The 19640-nt window shown below is 36.1% G+C and overlaps 1 protein-coding gene across 1 annotated transcript in view; it reads right to left on the bottom strand.

Annotated features, from left to right (window-relative positions):
• ADGRL2 (adhesion G protein-coupled receptor L2) overlaps window positions 1–6634 on the bottom strand; it is a 391171-nt gene extending 384537 nt beyond the window's left edge. The window contains exon 1 of the mRNA XM_068691088.1: window positions 6484–6634. The gene's annotated coding sequence lies outside the window, so the exon portion shown is untranslated. The remainder of the gene's footprint in view (window positions 1–6483) is intronic.
• Between the last annotated feature and the right edge of the window lie 13006 nt (window positions 6635–19640).

Raw genomic sequence — 19640 nt, 5'->3', positions numbered from 1 at the left:
TTTACATGTTTCATGAAATTATCAAAATGCAATAAAGCCAGGTAAAATACCTCCTCACCTAAGATTTAGGAAACTTTGCCTTATTCCATTTTTGTTTCACTTAAAATATATAATATTAATTTTCTGTGACACTAAAGCTGAATTAAATTCACAACATCATAAAAGCTGAATGGTTCACTTTGCCATTTATCTCATTAAAGAGGAATGCTGTGAGTGTCATCTGGAAATGGTCTTTTTAGTCCAGGATATAATTAAGGACTACTGTAAATACTGAAAAATAAATAAACAAATAAAACTGTGGAGTGACTTCCACAGAAAAAGAACTCCTTAAATTTCCTTTTGCTTTTCCCTGTTCATTACTAATGGGTCTGCACTGGAATTACTAAAGATGAACCCAGCCATGGGCGCAGTCTGAACTGCTGTGTAATCCTATAATCCACTCTCTCTTTCCACAAGTCACTGCTTCCTCTGAATTGCTGCGAACCTAAGTTGTAGACCAGCAGCTTTGTTCTAGCCTTTCTATTAAAATAAATATATATATTTATGTACACAGCAAATTTGCAGAACTTGGTCTAAAGACTGTCAAAGCAAAAATCTAACAAACGCATTCCTCTGAGAGACTCCAACCAAACAGTACCTGGCATTAGCATGTACTTTCATGATTAACAACAGGGGGTTGTCAGACTGCTATTTCTGAAATAAACAGATTTATCCTGACAGATAATCAGCAGTTTGCACTACTTAATACATGTTATCATCCACTACTGACATCATTACATTAAAAGCACACTTACTATAATCTTTTGTAGGAAATTAAACAGGTTTTATGATACACATTTGATGGACTTTTGGGGGGATAGAGTAGAGCCCTGGGGAGAGACTGGAACATTAGAGAGAAGCTACATGCCAAACAAGGCAGGGAAGACCCCAAGAAATACTATGTTGTATTTAGTTTTTCAGAATCGATTACTGTAATTTCTAAATAAATTAAAACCAAATGTTCTGACTGTCAACTATGTCTTGCACATTTAATCAGCCTTTTATAATATCCTTGTCAGTCCTTCTTACTACCTCAGTGCTTTTCTGTGTCTCCCTGTCTGTCCTTCTGCTTGCTCCACATAAAAACTAGCCACATATCATGGTTGTGAAACATATCTGATCTTGCTGTTCACAGACGTATTTTTAGAGGTCAGTAGGGTGGACCTCGGGGATACCGTTGGTCAATGCTATTGAGCACTACCATCATAATTTTCCGTCCAGCTCAACATTTCTCTTCAGTAGCTTTCATGTATCTCTGTGTGGACTATCCCTTCTTCCCCTGAAAAAGGAGACATATGTGTTATCCATAACTCACAGGACAGGAAGTGCAGAAGCTGCTGAAACTATTACTGATGGAAAAAATTGGCACAGACTAATTCAAGGTCAATGTCTGTGATTTGCATAAAATGCAGAACGTCATTTACAAATGTGTCCTCCCTTCCACTGCTCATTTAACTGGCTTTTTCTGCAGTGACCAAGTTTGGACTCAACAGGGAAAATGAAGTTTAAATCAGAAAAACTTAATATATCTCCCTTGTAATCTCCAAGTGAACCATTATTGCCTCAGCTGGGAAGGTGACAGGAATTATATACTCCCAGGTTCAATGGAGCAAATTTTGTAATTTCTTTTTTATTTTTAATTTTAGGTTGTCAGTTAACATTATACTACTATTGTTCTGTGAACTCACTGCTAATTCAAAGACTAGGTAACAGAAACTACATGGGTTCTGTTACTTGACTCGAACAAGCATTTCATTTTCTTCCTTAACATGCAGTTTCTAAGTCATAAACTTTTCTATAGAGGCAATTCAGATACCTAAGTCCTGGCTCCAGTGGCCTGTTGCAACTAGCTTTTTTTCCCCAGAGACAGAAATTTCATCCCTCTTTCAGTCCTTTGCCTCACATAGAACACATGTTGTTTCTTCTGCCCTCCTCCTTCATAACTCGGTATGAACAGAATTAAGAAATAGTGGCTAGTTACTGAGGGATCCAGGTTTATCCATTCACATCCATAGATTTTCCTGTAACATTCTCCCTAAGGTTAAAAAAACAAATGAAAAAAAAAAAAAAACACGAACCAAACCATCAGAATTAAGACAGTGAGTAAAGTTCTTTATAAAATGATTGTAACCTTTATGTAAGTAAGTGGCAGCATCATGCAGACTTTAAATTCATCTTAATTCATATGTACTCTTTGTAGAATTATAAAATCTAACTTTCAGAAATATTTATGTATTGGTTAAACATCTTTTTTCTCTTTATTCCTCTCCGTAACATTCCTATCTCTGTTATTGAAACTAATGCTGAATTTCACCACAGATCTTTTGCCTCAGGTACACTGGACAAAACTCATCGTCTGATATTCTGATGTGAAATGGAGAAAGAAATGCTAATGTAACCAAGTCATTTCAAAGGTTTTGTTATTTTTAGTTTTAAAAGTGTTGAATTTCTACTGACCCACATTCTGCATATTGCTTGTACTCAGTGATGTTTGAGGTTGTTTAGATTTTTTTGTGTTAGATATTTTGTGTCCAAAGGTCAAATAAGCATAGCTTTTGAGTTAGATGCCTACTGACTGCATTTCTAATAGTTAATCTTTTCACACTGAGAGAAATAAAAAAGGTGGAGACAGTTCAAGCTATCCCAAATAAACAGACAGAAGTAAAACAACAATTACTTTTCCTTTGTGGACTGCTCTTGCTCATTTCTTCTCAAGAGATAACACTCTCTGACATAACGTCAGATAACCATGTTCAGTGTTTCACAGATTTGCCATTTAAAGATTCATTTCCACTCCACTTATTTTCGTTTTATCTGCCCCTGTTTTGGTGCATTTCAGCTGTGAAAATTTTCATGTAGACTCCCCAGAACAGGTACTGGGGAGAAAGGGAAGCAGAAAGTGTCCAACATTGCTTAAAAAAAAACCTCTAGAAATAATAAAAGGAGTGCGATAGGACAGAAAAATAAAATGTTCTTATGAGAATAGCTGTTTGCATAAAATCCTCAACTGTTACTGAAGCTTCAATGGAGCTCCTGGGGAAGATGGATATATAAAGCCTCAGGTTAATTTAAGTCATTACCAAGCATTTTACATCTGCTGAAGAATTCCAAACATACAAAAGGATGTCAATCTAAACCTTCAGACCAAAATAAATAAATAAATAAATAAGGAGCGACTTCAAAGGCTGTCAGTAGGCGAGTTACGGATCTGATTCAGCTTTTAACCCCTAGAGGTATAAGCATGCTTTATCTGCAGAAGAAATGCAAGGTCTGTACTCTGCAACATTACATTTTAACAATGTACTCTACAGTACAAGGCAATGATATAAAAGGAGAGTATGACGTAATTGTGTATAGGATTTGATGAGAAGCTGTGAGGAACGTATTCTTTCTCTGCAGTTATAGAAAAAAAACAATGACAAATCATTGACCAAGGACTTTGCTGACAATTTTTTGACGAGTTTTTGATGAGTTTTCCCATTTATAGCTGTACATTTTCTCAAAGGCTCTATCACTCACTTTTTAGGATTCCCAAATTTTCTGCCTTCTCTAGAATATTTTTAAGGTATAACTCAGCAAATGTACCTGTTTAGAGCTGAGAGAAGCTAAGGCCTTTGAGAAGTTGGATGGAACTTATTAAAAAGCTCTGTAGTATCCTTTTAAGATGGTAATTTACCTTTTTAAGTGTCTTCTGTAAAACCAGCAGAAAAGAGCCTGGTGGAAGTAAGAGCCCTGAACTATATAAAGCTACAAGGTTTACCACATCTTATAGATTCTGTTGGAAAGCTCTGTACAGTGGAGTGTAAGGTAACTTGGAGATGTTTGCCTGAGTTACTAGAGCAATGGCAAGTTTGTAGAGGCAGGGGAAAAAAACGCACCAACAGAAAAAAAGGAACTGGTCATAGAAAGACACTGACAATTTTCTTTAGGAAACTGTATAGTACCAACTAGCCTGAAATGAAACATAAAGGTTCACTCCTTTGAGAGTTTGCTGAAAATACATTCAGAGACCTAAATAATATAAAACACCTGATTTCTTCTGATTTATTTCTGTGTATCAAAGAATTAAACTGAGTTATGACAAGTAAACCTGGTGAACTTACAAGGAGAATTGAGTACATAATTTGGAAATAACTGTATGAAATGCTGATGATGACTCACTAAGGAACACTTTTGTCCCTGTAATGCATTGGGTAAAAGGTGGAAAGGAAGCAGGAAATAACTGTCTGCTGCAACAATATTTTAATCCACTTACAAAAAAATCTACCTCAGAAAGACCTATTTCTCCCTTTTCATATCTCCATTGGTGAGTCATCTAATCTCATCACTGTACATCACTAAACACCACAGGGATCACCTTTACTTCCCAACTTTATCCTGGCCAGAGATTCAGTCAAACAAAAGATCCTTACTGTCTTTCCTTAACTTCAGATACCCTTCCCTTCCTCTTTCTGAAAATGTAAAGTCCTTTTAATATATATAATTTTTTCCTTCTGGGGAGAGGCAGAATAACTTCCCATAAATCAGAGTTTCTTTGCGTGGTGCAAGTTGGTGGCAAGAATATATTACTTTCTCTCTGCCTAGAAAGGATTCTAAAATTTTACTTTTAAAACTCTTAGATCAAAATACATATTTGTTCTCCCTTGGGAACATCAATTTACTTAAAAAACTCTGCACTTGAAAGAGTTAATAAAAATTCTAATTACAGGATAAGAAAGAAAGGTCAGAATCCACTTACATCATTGTGAAGGGCTTTTATTACACACAGCTATAAAACATACTTCTTTTTTTTTTTTTTTTTCAGTTGCCATCCTCACAGGGTAACCTGCATACCAATAGGATCTCCAAAATGCCATGAAGCAAACGATATTTATCTGCTAAATTCTATGTACAATAACCTAACAAATGCCAGAGAAAGAAAAATTGCCCCCTTCACAGTAATACTTGTGTAGATGTCTTCTTTATGCTAACAATGACAAGGCTCTCTAGGTTTGTACTGTACTCCAAAAGCTGAATGCATTTTTTTTTTTTCAAAAAGCACACTGTATATCAAAAAGAAAGATACACAGTTTAGGCACTGAAATACTTTATCTAGGGAGTAAGTACTCTCTCCTGAAACAGGCTAACTAAAAATATCCAATCCAGAAAGGTAAAACTGAAAATTTATGCCTAAAACTGAAAATTTATGCCTCAAGTCTTCTTGCAGATATTAGACAGGATACGTTTGAGAGTATCTATGCCCCTCTGTCCTGTCTGGCCAACTAAATTTTCATTGTAAGCTCTGTCTAAGGCTTCACAGAACTGTTATTTGATTAACTTGGATGTGTTAGATAGTAAGTCTATAAAAAAGCAGGGTGGCTCCAGATCTAATCATTGTTATTTCTTAACTCCAGCTGTGCAAGAAAACAAACAAGAACTTTATTCTGGAACAAGTGTAAGTCAAAATAATTCTGTGTTTTTATTTTATTTTATTTATTTATTTTTTTATTGTAGTGCTCTTCAAATCCATAATTTGTTTTGGTTTAACATATCAAAAGTTGTTCTTACAGTTATTTTAATCATTTGCATTCCTAAGTTCTGACAACGAATTCAAAGAAATATACATACATAAATGAAAGATTTACTGTCCACTTTCAGAAAACCAGGGTGTATTTTCAGATACATTACTTCAATATTTTGTGTGGCAGATGCTGAAGGTTGCCATATAGCTAATAAAGTAGTGCCTGACTTTCCTTTTCTTAAGGAGTTTTTTAAGAATCATATCCAAACCGTTGGTTTTGAGTTGTACTTTGCAAAGCAAGCTCTGCCTGTCCAACCTCTCTAAACAACAGATATTAACACAGAACTGTGAGGGTTCCATTTCACTACTTCTGCTGGCAGTCCTATTAACAATATGTTTATCTTGTGGTCTAAATTTATGACAGGCCCATTTGCAGTCAGGCCTGGAGTTTCCCTGTTTACAACACTGCAAAGTAAAAGGTGACCTTTTTATTTTTGTTTAAAACCTTTCAACAGTTTGTTCTGCTCCAAAGTTAGCACCTTAATAAGGTTTCAGACCAGAAAGCCTTCGTGATGCTGTTTTCTGTTGGGAGGTACAGATCACTGCAGTAACTTACATACACATTAGAAGACATTTTAAAAAGAAAATACAAACTTGAGTGAAGATTACATTTGTAGATTAGAGAGCTGCTATGCTAAGATCATACCTGCTGTTGTTATGAAAAGGAAAAGTGTGGGGGTGGGGGGATACATAGCTGGCTAAATAAACAGAAAAACAGCCAATTAAACACTTGCACCTATACATACAAGTAACAAAAGCATTAGGCACCTGGCACAATTCTGTTAGGACCTAATTCTTACAACAATATGCATCATTATAGTGGGAACTGATAATGAGCAAACACTGGAGGCATTACATGTCTTTAGAAGAATCAGACTTCCTACCTTAGTAAGACTGATGGAAGGTAAGTCTCCCTTTAAAGAAAGTTGTAAGTAAAACCAGGCAGCAGTTGCAGTAAATTGAGTCCTTTCAGTCACTGTATACATGCAGCAGTTCTGCAATAAGGGAAAAATATAATGGGAGGAGCAGCTGTGAACGAGTGACCTCCTGAAGCTGAGTTCTCTTTGTGAATCAAGCACTGGGAGCCAGTGCCTCTGATTTGCATGGATTATCTCCACTTGAACAGATACATTTAAATTAACTGGCACAGGGGCACAGGGATAAAAAAAAAAAAAAAAAAAAAAAAAAAAAGGAAAAACGAAAAAAAGGAAGAGTAAGTGAGTGAGCAAAGGAAAGCGGGGAGCGAAGGAGAGCGAGGAAGGAGAGAGGAGATCGGGGCGCTTGGCTGGGTATGCTGGCTCAGGCAGAGCTGAGTCTCAGAAGAGCTACAGCTCCCTCTTCATGTCACAGTTGTAAGATGAGGAAAGCTGTCATTATGGTCGACTTTATAACAGATCTCCCTCCTACCCCCCCAACTTCTGATGGTCCATTTGATCAGATTTCTATAAACACTTAATAACTCAGTCTGTCATGCAGCTAGGGTTTTGTACTGCAAGTCTCAAATGCTTATAAATCTGGTAAACCCTGGTAAATGATTTTAAGCATGGAAATATTTTGATCAGAGTAATTTGTACAAACTGAGATGGGATATTTCCAAGTATGCCTTGACAAATTTATTATCTGTGAGTGTGCGGGTGTCTTTAAAATAGTTAAAGGAAGGCTGCACTCAAGTGCTTCTGTTTGGGGGGATCACGGACAGAAGCTGGTGTGTGCTCCAGCCAGTTTTCAATGTTATCTAAAATCTATCAAGACAAAAGAGAGACAAAAAATTTGCATTCAACCACTTCAGAATTTCTCCCTTATTACCATAAATACCACAAACATTACCTGTTGCACATTCCTGATTTGATTTAAATGCAGTACTTAAGCTGATTAGAGAATTATGATTCTGTGTTCAACCCTCTTGAACCTGCATTCAATCCAAGAAGAAGCAAAACTAAACTTTGTTTCTTTTGTTTAGAGTACTTCCAGTAACTTCTTCTTACACCATAATATAGAATTTTGTGAACCTTCACATGTAGTCATTCTACTTAGAAATTATCCCAAAAGTCAGGAAAGCAAATAAGACAGCTGGTCACATGCCCCTTCACCACTGGTCAAAAATTAGAATGAATGCCATAAATATAATTTCAGAAATATTATTTGGTGAGATTTGGTGGGACAAAATTTCCTATATTGGCAGTTAAAACAGTTAAGCTGAAATTTGGCCTGTAGGAAACATGTCTTCTATAAAATATCACTTGTTCAGAGATCAATAACCTGAAACTGCCCATAAAGACAAGGGCTAAATTCTGTCTCCAGTTTATTTGAAAATTGAACTGAATCCAACAAGTGTATGTTGTGTTCCTGCTGATGAGCTACAGTTCTGGGGTAAAGCCCATAGAGTTCTCTCTGCAGGATCCTGACATTTACTTATAATACAGATTCCAAAATGATGCTTCTTTCTGAACAGAATATATGGTAAGTACTATACTTAATCTAGTCATGAGAAATTGCTTCTCGGAAATAATCACATTTACAGTAAAATTTGCTGCAGATAAATGATCACATAGATATTGGACAAAGTAGAGGAGAATATATTTAGATTTTCTAATAAATGCTATGTGACACAGTTATTGGTGTCTGCCTGAGCTCCATAAACAAGTGCTTCCTCTGAGAAATGTGCTCAGTTTACTGAAGAAGGTTTGGAAGATTTGAAAGTTTGATTATGTTAGTATGAGAGGGGGATGATTCTTAAACTACACTGTACATCTAAATATTTACCCAGGTAATATTTATCTCCATCCCTCCCTGTGCACTCTCTAGAACTTCTCAACATGTTTTTTGGTAATATCTTACTTGCACGTTGGACACCAAATTTTATTTTCTTATTTTCTCACTTGTTTTTCCCATGACTACCCACCAGGTAATAACAGATGAATTAGGCTCCAGCAGAGCACTCAGAAGCCTAGTCCTGATACCAAGCCTGTATATGATAGCTGTGGAAAGCTGTGTCCTGGCTGATAGATGGCTTTGAAAAAGATGCACTGTGAAGCAAATTTACTCCTCTTACTCTGCACCCTGTGATATCAGTGACATCAGTCCTGCAAGCTGATAATGGCATAACAATTAAGTCCCACAAACCCGTATGCCACTGGCAGCAGGGAAGTCCATAGACAGAAAGAAAAAAACGAGAGGGACTTTCACCTTAAAACTATCTGTAAGAGGAAACAGCTATGTAAGGAATTCAGACAGTTGTGGATGGTACATGAAAAATTACAGGAACAATACAAACTGGATGAAGAAACTGTGGGATGTGTCTTATTCTCTGGAAAGATTTGTATGCCTGAAATGTCATCTGATAGACTTCATGAAGAGAAGACCTTACTACAGATATGACTGGAGGCAATGTTGAATGAAGATTTCGATTTGAGGAAAACGTGTAAGAGAAAGCAAACTGAAGGGGCAACTGAGGATTTACAGACACTTGTTGAGTGAGAGGGCTTGTGAGAAAAAAAGAACACACAGAACAGCAGGGAAACAGAGGAGAGCTAAAGCATATATTTGCCATCTGGGATACTGAAAAAATACAACAGATAAAAACTCAACAGAAAGTAGAATGGAAGTGGAAAAGTTAATTCCAGTAAAGATTACTGGAGACTAGTATCCAAACAGGACAGAAATGGTAGAGAAGTTTGTGAGGAAAAATAACAAAAGGAAGGATCATATCTAAACAGAAGGCAAAGTAGACTAAGAAGAGAAAAAATTATGGCCACAAGCATTGGGAGCCTCTGTTAAAGAGAGACAACTAAGTTGTCAGCAGATCAGTTCCAAAGATCAGGATGCAAGGTCATTTCCCAAGAAGGAAGATGTGGGTGGAAGGGATTCTGGTAAGAATGCAGGAAAATCCTTTTATTTGATATTTATTTGATATTTATTTTATTCACTTCACAGTTGGAAATGTATGAAATTCCCACTGAAATAAACAAAAAATGATTACAGTAAGTAATTGCATTTTAGGTAGGGAAAAATGACTAAAATTGAAGGCTCATGGAAATGGTATCTGGTTAAATGTCCATAGACAAAAAAAATGGGACTGAGATTCAGATTGTTAAACAAAATCTTAAGAAACACAAGGAAATCTTGGTGGAGATTCATGCCTTCTTACTGTTTTCTTCAATGAGAAGAAAACCTAGTCAATGAAAATTAACTATATTGGAAGAATTACTAGTGGATGATCAGGAAAGAGAAAATAATATATATATATATATAATAATATATATAATATATATATTATAATATATATATAATATATTATAATATATAATAATATTATTATATATATACATATATATATATATATATATATATATAGGAACCAAAGTATTGAAGAGTACGTGTTACCCAGGAAAGATGTGAAGAAAACATAACTAACCTTGTGTAGTTGTCTTCTAGTAATACGGCAAATTAATAAGAAAGAAAGGCATGGATCAAGCAGAATCTGTTTGGGCCAAATTAATGCATATATTTACCAAGCAGTAATGAGCCAGCAAGAAATGAATGTATTTCACAGAATCACAGAATTGTCTAGGTTGCAAGAGACCTCAAGATCATCGAGTCCAACCTAACACTAACAAGTCTTCCACTAAACCATATTGCTAAGTTCAACATCTAAACGTCTTTTAAAGACCTCCAGGGATGCTGACTCCACCACTATCCTGGGGAGCCAATTCCAATGCCTCACAACCCTCTCCGTAAAGAAGTTCTTCCTAATATCCAACCTAAAACACCCCTGGCACAACTTTAGCCCATTCCCCCTCGTCCTGTTGCCAGGGAGAATAGACCAACCCCCACCTCACTACAGCCTCCTTTAATGCGGGCTGTTTAATGTATAAACATACATAAATGTATGTATCACTCTTTAATGTTTAAAGAGCGATAAGGTCACCCCTGAGCCTCCTTTTCTGGGCTGAACAAACCCAGCTCCCTCAGCTACTCCTCGTAGGACTTGTTCTCCAGACCCCTCACCAGCTTCGTCGCCCTTCTCTGGACTCGCTCGAGCACCTCGATGTCCTTCTTGTAGCAAGGGGCCTAAAACTGAACACAGTACTTGAGGTGTGGCCTCACCAGAGCCGAGTACAGGGGGACGATCACTTCCCTCGACCTGCTGGCCACACTGCTTCTTATACAAGCCAGGATGTTGTTCTAATAAGCAATACCGATACTGCGAGAAAACCGGTCCAAAAACTGATCACAAGTTTTACTCATTTAAATCAAATAGAACAATCAGTAAAAATAAGGCTTTATATCTCAAAGGGCAGATTTACTAACAAGACCTAGAAGGAAGTTTACTAGCAGGAATTCTCAAAAAAAATCTATTTACAATTAAAAACTCAGTGACTACTTTGTGTATGTTTTCAGTAATATTGACCACAGAGGAAACAGGGTAGATAATAGGAAAGAATTCAAGATCATAGAAATTACCAAACCTAGAAGGTCTTGTTAGTAAAATCAAATAGACTGATCTATTTAAGGTCTTGAATGTGGAGGAGTCTTGGAATTACTTTAAATCACAGTTGATGAAGCAGTGTGGAATGTGTATCTGAAAGAGGGGAGAAAATGTGTAGGAAAGTGGTCAAGCTATTCCACGCAAATAAAGAATTCCCTCAAGAATATTAGAGAAATGCAGGGCACAAGAGGAAACAAAAAGACATCAGCAGAGATGGGTATGTTTTAGAGGTCAAAAGTATGAATTATAGTGAAAATTGTCAATAGGAAAATTGAACTACAATTTGGAATGGATATTGAAACAAACAGCAAAGCAGTCTTCCCACAGTTAAGCAAATGAGAACAATTAAAACATTGGACTGCATGGGACTACTATACAAGGAGGAGTCAGTGGAAATAAAAAAAAATCTATTTACAATTAAAAACTCAGTGACTACTTTGTGTATGTTTTCAGTAATATTGACCACAGAGGAAACAGGGTAGATAATAGGAAAGAATTCAAGATCATAGAAATTACCAAACCAGAAGCAAAGTTTAAAGCACAGTGCACTCAGGCCAGTGAAGGATATCAGGTAAACTCCATTCCACAATTCTGACAAGAAAAGGAACATGAAATCCCAAACCTGGTAGGAAGTAACCCAGACATGATACTGGTAGACTGGAGAACAGCAAATGTATTATCCATTTCTAAAAGAGTGACCTATGCAGTTACAAACCCTTTAGTTTGACCTCAGTTGCTTTAGAGAAAATTTTTAAGGAAAAAAATAATTGAAGACAGGGAGGTAAATGGAAAATGGGATAACATACAAAAAGGATTTACTAAAGATAGATTGTGCCAAGTGAATTTGTTATCTCTCTTTAATAAGATAACTGATTTTCTAGACAAAGGATTTGTGAGTCATCTTATCTCTATCTGTGCAGCATATGATGCAGCATCACATAGGAAACCAGGGATTAGGAGAAAAAATTGTAAAGTGGGTAAGAGATTGTCTAATGGATAGCTGTCAACAGGTGGCATTGAAAAAAGCAGCATCAGCATCAAACTGCAGGAAGTTTACTAGCAGGAATTCTCAAAAATCAGCCTTGGGATGAATCTTTTTTTAAGATCCAGATATAAAGTAAAGAAGTATGAAATCTGCAGTTTCCATTAAGCTAGAAAACACAGTTGCTACAAAAAAAAAAATAAAAAAAAAATCACTGATTTTTTTAAATTACATAAAATACATGTACACAAATATTTTGTACACACACATAAAGTTCATATATAAAATGTGATATATTTATATATAATAAGAAGATAGTCATGCCATACAATGGCCTGATTGTATGGGTTTATGGCCTTGTTTGATATTCTGTGCATGGTCTTTGTCGCTCAGGTTCAAGAAAATCTGCTGAAACTCGAACAACTGCAAAGAAGAGTGACTGCAACAGTTGGCAGACTGGAGAGCCACCACTCAGGAAGCAGAGTGAAATGTTTTGCTCATTTTGCCTGGGCAACCAAAAAGCAGAAATGGGATATGGCTGATATGTGTAAATGTATTTAGGCTGGCAAACATTCATGTGAAGCTATAGGATGAGACTGACAAAAATAAAAGCATCTCGCACTTAGGTAAGAAATGTAGAGATGACTCTAGCCATCACAACTGTGAATTTTCCAAACAGACTCCCTAGATCTGTGGTAGGAATAAAAAAATAAAAATAAAATAAATAATAATAATAATAAAAAAAAAAAAAAAAAAAACAAACAAAGCAAAAAAAACCCTATTCTAATGGAGAATGATTTTTTTGTTAAAGGACTTATCACACCTGGTTAGCTATGCAATTATAAAAGTAGACTTAACAGATTCTTTGCCTTTTGTTCCCAGTTTCTATAATAAGTTCCATTGAACTCAATGACCCATCATGTGCCTTCTCCCTCTCTCTTTTTTAGTGTCAATCAGTGTCTTTGGTGTTGTTGAAGAATTGGGCAGTTTCAATGGTGTATCTGTCACACATCGGAATACGCTGTCCATAGTTGCACTGTGCAGTCTTCTGTTTCTACCCTTCATTTTGAAACACGTCTGATAGGAAAGATTATGTTATAGATACAACAATTATTTTAGTATCTGGCACAGAATGTGTTAGGCCGTCCATCCAAGACGACTAAGAAAAAGAAAATGAACATTGAAGGGAACAAGATCATCTAACAGGAAAAGACAAAAGCACAGTTTACCAGAGAAATATTGCTAGAGCAAAAGGAATGAGAAAAGCACATGATCTTTTAGCGTGGCTGAGATCGTAGAACAAGTCAGGTGGAGTCAGAGTAAAGTATATAGGAAAGACTAGAGAAAATGGAAAAAAAAATGCAGAAACATTTTTAACTTTACAAGAGGCTTGATTTTGATTCACTTATAAAAGAGGGCCCTTTGATTTATTTAAATCCACATGAACATCCTTGCTCTGCAATTGTACAACCTGTTAACAATTCTCTGTTGATTAGACAATGGAAAAGCAAAAAAGAACCAATCATGGTTATAGCAGCAGAAAAGCCAAATACATTTTTACCAGCTATCACTTTGATAGGACGTTGCCACATCCCAGAAAGGAAAGTCTAGCAGATACAACTCGGTATCTACAAGGCAGACAAATATTCAAAGGCACAAATGTGCTTGCTCTTGGTGTTGCATTTGCCTATTCCCATTTCCAACATTAGTGGACATTAACATCAACAATAAGTAAACACATTCAGATAAAATAAAACTCATGGATTTCTCATAGCTTATCATTCACTAAATCATATTAAAGTGTACCTAAACTGAAATATCTAAAATAATCTGAATCAAAAGTATCGGAAGTACTTCCAGCAGACCCAGAGCTGATTAATTCCAGAAAGAAGAGTCCATGATTCTGTTTCCTAAGGAGAAAAATAGAAGAAAACAGATATTTAGTGACCCTATGAATGAAGCTTTTTCTCGAAAGCGTTAGAGCCAGTGTAAACATATTCTGACTCAAGCAAATGACCTCAGAAACAGCCTGTCTTACAAGCAGTTTTCAAGTTCCAACCTGGAGACTGCTCAAGATTAACCTTCCAAAGAGATATTAGGTTATGCATATGGAATATCATAATCGATCATAATCCTCTATCATAATCCACTCAGAAGATGAGAATCCACTTCCTCAGAAGGAAAGAAAAAAAAAGGCAAATTGGTGTCCGATGAGAAACTATTTCATTTGAAAATAGTCCTGTATGACTTTAGTTCTTGTGTATGCTTGCAGATATGCAGGAATTTTGTTTTGTTTTGTTTTAATTTGGAGATAATCCCTGAAGCAGTTTCATAATTTGTATATAGAAATGGAAGAATGGATGCTCTGGATAGTTTGAGGTTTACCTATGATGTCTGCAGATCATCAGATTTCTAGTACAGCCTTTCAAACTCCACACAAAGAAATGACAGAAAATGCATTTTAAACATTTAGGCACAGAAGAAAAAAGGAATAAAATATAACATTCCAGAGAACATTGAAACTATTACTGGTATTTTACTTGTAATGACAGTTTTCCCACACTTTTTCCAAAGCATGGAGTGCCTGTTAGGCCAAACTGTGGTGGACAATATTTATAGAAGAATGGTGAAATTTAAATCCAAACTCTAAGACTGTATAATGTAATGAGCAATAGACAGGCTATGCATTTAATTCCATGAAGTGAAATGTATTTCATTAACAAATGTGTTAGTAGAACTAAAACCTCACACTAAAGGAATGAGAAAATCGTCAGTGGCAGCTAAAAAGCTGCTACAATATGGCACATATCGCAGAAAAACTGAGACTGATGTGGGATTAAATAAATATGAAATGAATTAAAAAAATAATAAAAAAAAGACAAAATTGTAGCAAAATTTGAATGCTAATTTATGGCACTTACTGAAAGAAGCAGGACAGCAGATCATCTGCATATAAATGGCCTCAACACATTTCTTGGTGCCAGCCTGTTACCCAGCTCAAAAGGAAACAAAACACATTTTTTAATGAGACTAAGGCAAGAAATGGTCAAACAGGAGATTCATTGAGTTTCATTAGTTAAAGAACAGTGATAATAGTATGAACGTGTTTTTGTATGTAGTCTAGTAAGATTAACAAATTGTTAAAAATGGGTATGGAGGAGGGAAATCAAGAAAAGAAAAGAAGCAAAGAAATAATATTAATAACACAATATACCCCAGTGTTAAAACAGCATGCCTTCACATAGATACTGTTATGCATATGCTAAATGACCCTCTGAATTTATCATGAGAAACAGTCTTACATCTTGTGAGGCTCTCAGCATCAAAAAGTGTGAAAAAGAAGGATCTTGAGGAATGCCAGGTGCCAATACTGCAAAAAATGTCTATAAATATAAAGAAGAGAACTTGAGTCCTAGCCCTCAGTGTAAACTTTAGATTAAAGCTAAAAATTAATGTCAAGGATTTTTTTCCCCATTTTTTTTTTTTTTTTAACATGGAATAAATGCTAAGAGTGTTCCTTACTCTAATTCCTAATTTGTCAGTTCTGAGAAAAAGTACCCTTTGCCTTATAGATTTGATAAAAATTTACTTTTTGTTTCAGCTTAGATGGTTGTGCCATAGGTCATCACACATTCAAAAAATCTGAATCACATGTAAGAAAAATGTTAGGACCCGTAGGCAAACATATAGGACTCATGGAGAATGGAATCTCCTGAGAGAAGATGGACTGCGTCCTTTACGTCTTTCCAAATTACCACCCAGCTGGTGATGCTACAATGACTCCACTGTTTTCTGACCTCTGGCTTTGCAGTTGAAAAAAAGGTCTGTGGACATGGCAGAGAGGCATTTTTAGTGGCTGATACACTTGGAGACTGTTGGTATTTTCCTGGCATTATTTCACTTTGTTTCTCTTCATGTTTGTATCCCCCAGCAGACTCTGCTTTCAGTCCACACACCACAAGAGATCATTGGAGTGAATGCAACAGAGTTTCTGCCAACATCAGGCAGCAATCTCCTCTGTTCTCCCCAGTTAACAATGCTGTATTTTAATATATGAAATGTTAATTTTTCAAATGCCTTTTTGAGATTTCCTATTTAATTTCAGGAACAGTATCAGAAGTATTTTAAATAAAACTCATTCAACTGAGAATGTTCCCATTTCATACCTTGCTTCCTGAAAGGTTTAGGCTACTGTTTGGTTTCCTGTTTTCTTTCTTTCTTTCTTTCTTTCTTTCTTTCTTTCTTTCTTTCTTTCTTTCTTTCTTTCTTTCTTTCTTTCTTTCTTTCTTTCTTTCTTTCTTTCTTTCTTTCTTTCTTTCTCTCTTTCTTTCTCTCTTTCTTTCTCTCTTTCTTTCTCTCTTTCTTTCTCTCTTTCTCTCTTTCTCTCTTTCTCTCTTTCTCTCTTTCTCTCTTTCTCTCTTTCTCTCTTTCTCTCTTTCTTCCTCTTTCCCTCCATTCCTTTGTTTTTTATCCTCAAAATTTCAATATAACTGTACACAGTACATAAAATTAAATATAAATTAAGGCCAAAGATTTTAAATAAGAAATATATATATATATATTTTTTTTTTTAAATAAGAATTTTAAGTTGCTTGCTGATCCAGGAGTATATTCACAAAACCCAGCCTTAAATACCTAATTTAAATGCCAAAACCAGGAAGCTAGTCTAAGTACCTCTATATTCAGAAGGGAGAGAAAGAGCTATTCCTTCCAAGAGCAATCAAGGTCACTAAGGAAGGCAGGAACATCCCCCCCCCACCCCAAGAGGTTTCACCTGTACAGCACCAACAGGAAGTTTCAAGAGGAGATGGATTAATTCAGTGGATCTCTGGTCTTTAACACCAGGTATGTGGAGCCATGCTTGGATTGCCATGTCAAAGACAAACACATGTATTTTTTTTTTCTAATCCCAGGAGTTCTGGATGGAAAATCTAGCTTTTATTTATTTATTTATTTATTTATTTATTTATTTATTTATTTATTTATACCAATTACTCCTGTTTCCTAAACTACATTTGTTACTTCCTCTCAGTTTTTGTTTTACCAATCCAGCTCCTCTTCTCCCTTTCAGAAGTGAATGAGAACAATATAGGCAGGCTTGGGTATTAGCACCTGGATGAATATTAAATCTCAGTTCTCTGGCTGCCTTCAGGATGCTCTTTTTCATTAAAAATCATTTGCATACTACTAAACTGTGCTACCTGTATGTCTTGAAGCTGATTTGAAGCAGAAGGCTGGTAGGTAGAAATCAACAAAATTGTGAAAGAGGAGCTAATAAGGTCAAACAAATCACTAAATCAGTTTTTAAAGAAATCTTTCTGGGTTAGTTTTCTGTTTGCTTAGGAATTCAGACAATCCTATTCTTCATGCAAGTCTTACCTTTTAATTCATCACACTTATTTTTGCAGAGAAGCAATATTGAAGATTGAATTTAAGCAACCACTTTAGCCTTTTCCACTGGGTTATGCAATGCAAAGGAATTACCCCATGAAGCTTATCCACCTTTTCGTTCCTCTGTCACTCTTTGGTGACTCTTTGTTGTGGGCTTTGTCCTGTTATTAATATTCATGGTTTTATTAAACTAGGGGCACTTCATTCAGTACAATAAATCTTCTTTGTGCCAACATCTCACCTCATTGCAAAACCCTGGGAAAGAGTGAGCAGGGTTGCATTCATTTATTCTAATCTAGAACAACTAGCAATTTGTCAGTGCCAATATAATTTGGATTATTTTGGGTCAGACAGTGGAAGGTGCAGTCTTTTGGGCAGCCCCGGGTAGTCAAAAGAGACTGAAGTCAGGTTCAGCTGGTTGCTGTCTCAAGCTGTCTCGAGCTGTGCAGTGCAGGCTGCAGAGCACAGCTCCCTCCTCCACTGCTCCTGGCCCGGGCTGAAATTACCCAGCTCTACCTCTTTCCCACATCTGTATCTGTAAGCAAGGCTTTGCGTCTTCAGTGTGTTTAGCTCCAAAACTCCTTGCACGGGAATAATATTAATTTATGAAGACCTGTCCTACTGGATGTACCTGGCAAGTTTTTACATGGCAAGAACATTTGTTCTCTGAAGACTGGCAGCTGTGAACATTGACAGGTGTGGGATGGTCCTGGAAGTAGGGGAAAGTTTCCATTGATAGAAAATAGAAATAAGTTTATTGCTAGCCTTTTCCAATGACAGGGACTACTTCAAGCTGTTGACAGTCAGAGGCAGCTGTGTTCTGCTTTTTTTGCAAGAGGAAAATATAAATGTGGAGAATATAAATATTGCCTGCCCCAAGACAAACACAGAGATGCAGAAGCACGCATGTGCGCTCTGCATGCATTCAGCCTCTGTGCAGCCTGAATTCTGTGTCTTACCCTCCAAAAGACCTCTGAAGCCCACTTTGTATTTAGTGGGCATGATCACAGGAACAAAAAATGTTGCATGTGCATTGGGGAGGAAGGGAGAGGCAAGAAAAAGAGTGTCAAAATGAACAACAACAAAAAAATTATCCAAATGCAACTTTTCTCAGATCTATCCAAAACCACTAAGGCTGGATCTGGCAGTTGGCTGAACTCAGTATTTGTACTGTTCGAAGTACTTACTGGGTAAGTATGGAGAAATACAAGAAATACTCTACTTAGAGCCAGGTATATTAGGAGGTAACGAGGGCTTTCTTTGAAGCAGGTTTTAGGGCACTCAGCACCTTGCAGGATCTGGGCAGTGCTGAGACAATCTTCACTGTGAATTACACTGACATGCTTATATATGACAGATGGAAAGACAGAAAGACAAATTCAGCTTCATCACCTTCAAAGGCATGCCACAAATCTGAATCAGGCTGAATTTGTCCGTGTAGTTTTAAAGACAGGCTGTAGTTAAGGGAAACATATTACTCAAAATCAAGTAGAAAACTGAAGGAAAATGTTGTAATTACAGAATAAAATAATCTTTTTGCCAAATAGAGAGCAATTCAATATTTTGATGTTTTTGCTTCTACCAGATAGTGAGCAAAATTAAATAAAAATAGTTTTTATTGTAGTTGTTTATGATGAAAAAACATTAAATGATTTTTTCACCCAGCATTTAATGACAGTGGAGACTGAAACATCTCAGAATTTATATATAGCAGATATTCCGTCTTTGTTTTTGCCACCTAATTTTAAACAGGTACAAATGTCTGTGTTCAGCACCCCTGAAAAAGGCATTAAACCAAGGCAAACTCCCTTCTCTTGCTGTTTCAGCAGCAGTATGGAGAAGAATTTTATAATTTACAGTATGAACAAATGCTATCAGATTTCTTCCAAGCATACTACAAATTTTTCCCTCAGAAATATACTACATTTTAACATTTTTGCAAGCTCAGTTACTCTTTTCTGGCCAGAATCCAATACTTCTTATTTGATGAGAAATACATTCATTCTCATGAGTATCATGTAAAATTCATTAGCGTCTTTATGAAGTTGCTGTCAGTGGTGTTTGAACCTGTCATAAAGTGAATAAAAGTAAATGGGAATCTTAAGAATGTTTTTCATCGGTCTTTGGTGTTGACATTAAAATGTATATTAATGCTATAATTAATAAAATATAACTTAAAA

This window comes from Anas acuta, chromosome 8 (assembly GCF_963932015.1).
Source record: "Anas acuta chromosome 8, bAnaAcu1.1, whole genome shotgun sequence".
NCBI classification, from domain to species: domain Eukaryota; kingdom Metazoa; phylum Chordata; class Aves; order Anseriformes; family Anatidae; genus Anas; species Anas acuta.
The sequence above is the reverse complement of the archived record's forward strand: the minus strand, read 5'-3'. Positions and strand labels throughout refer to the sequence as shown.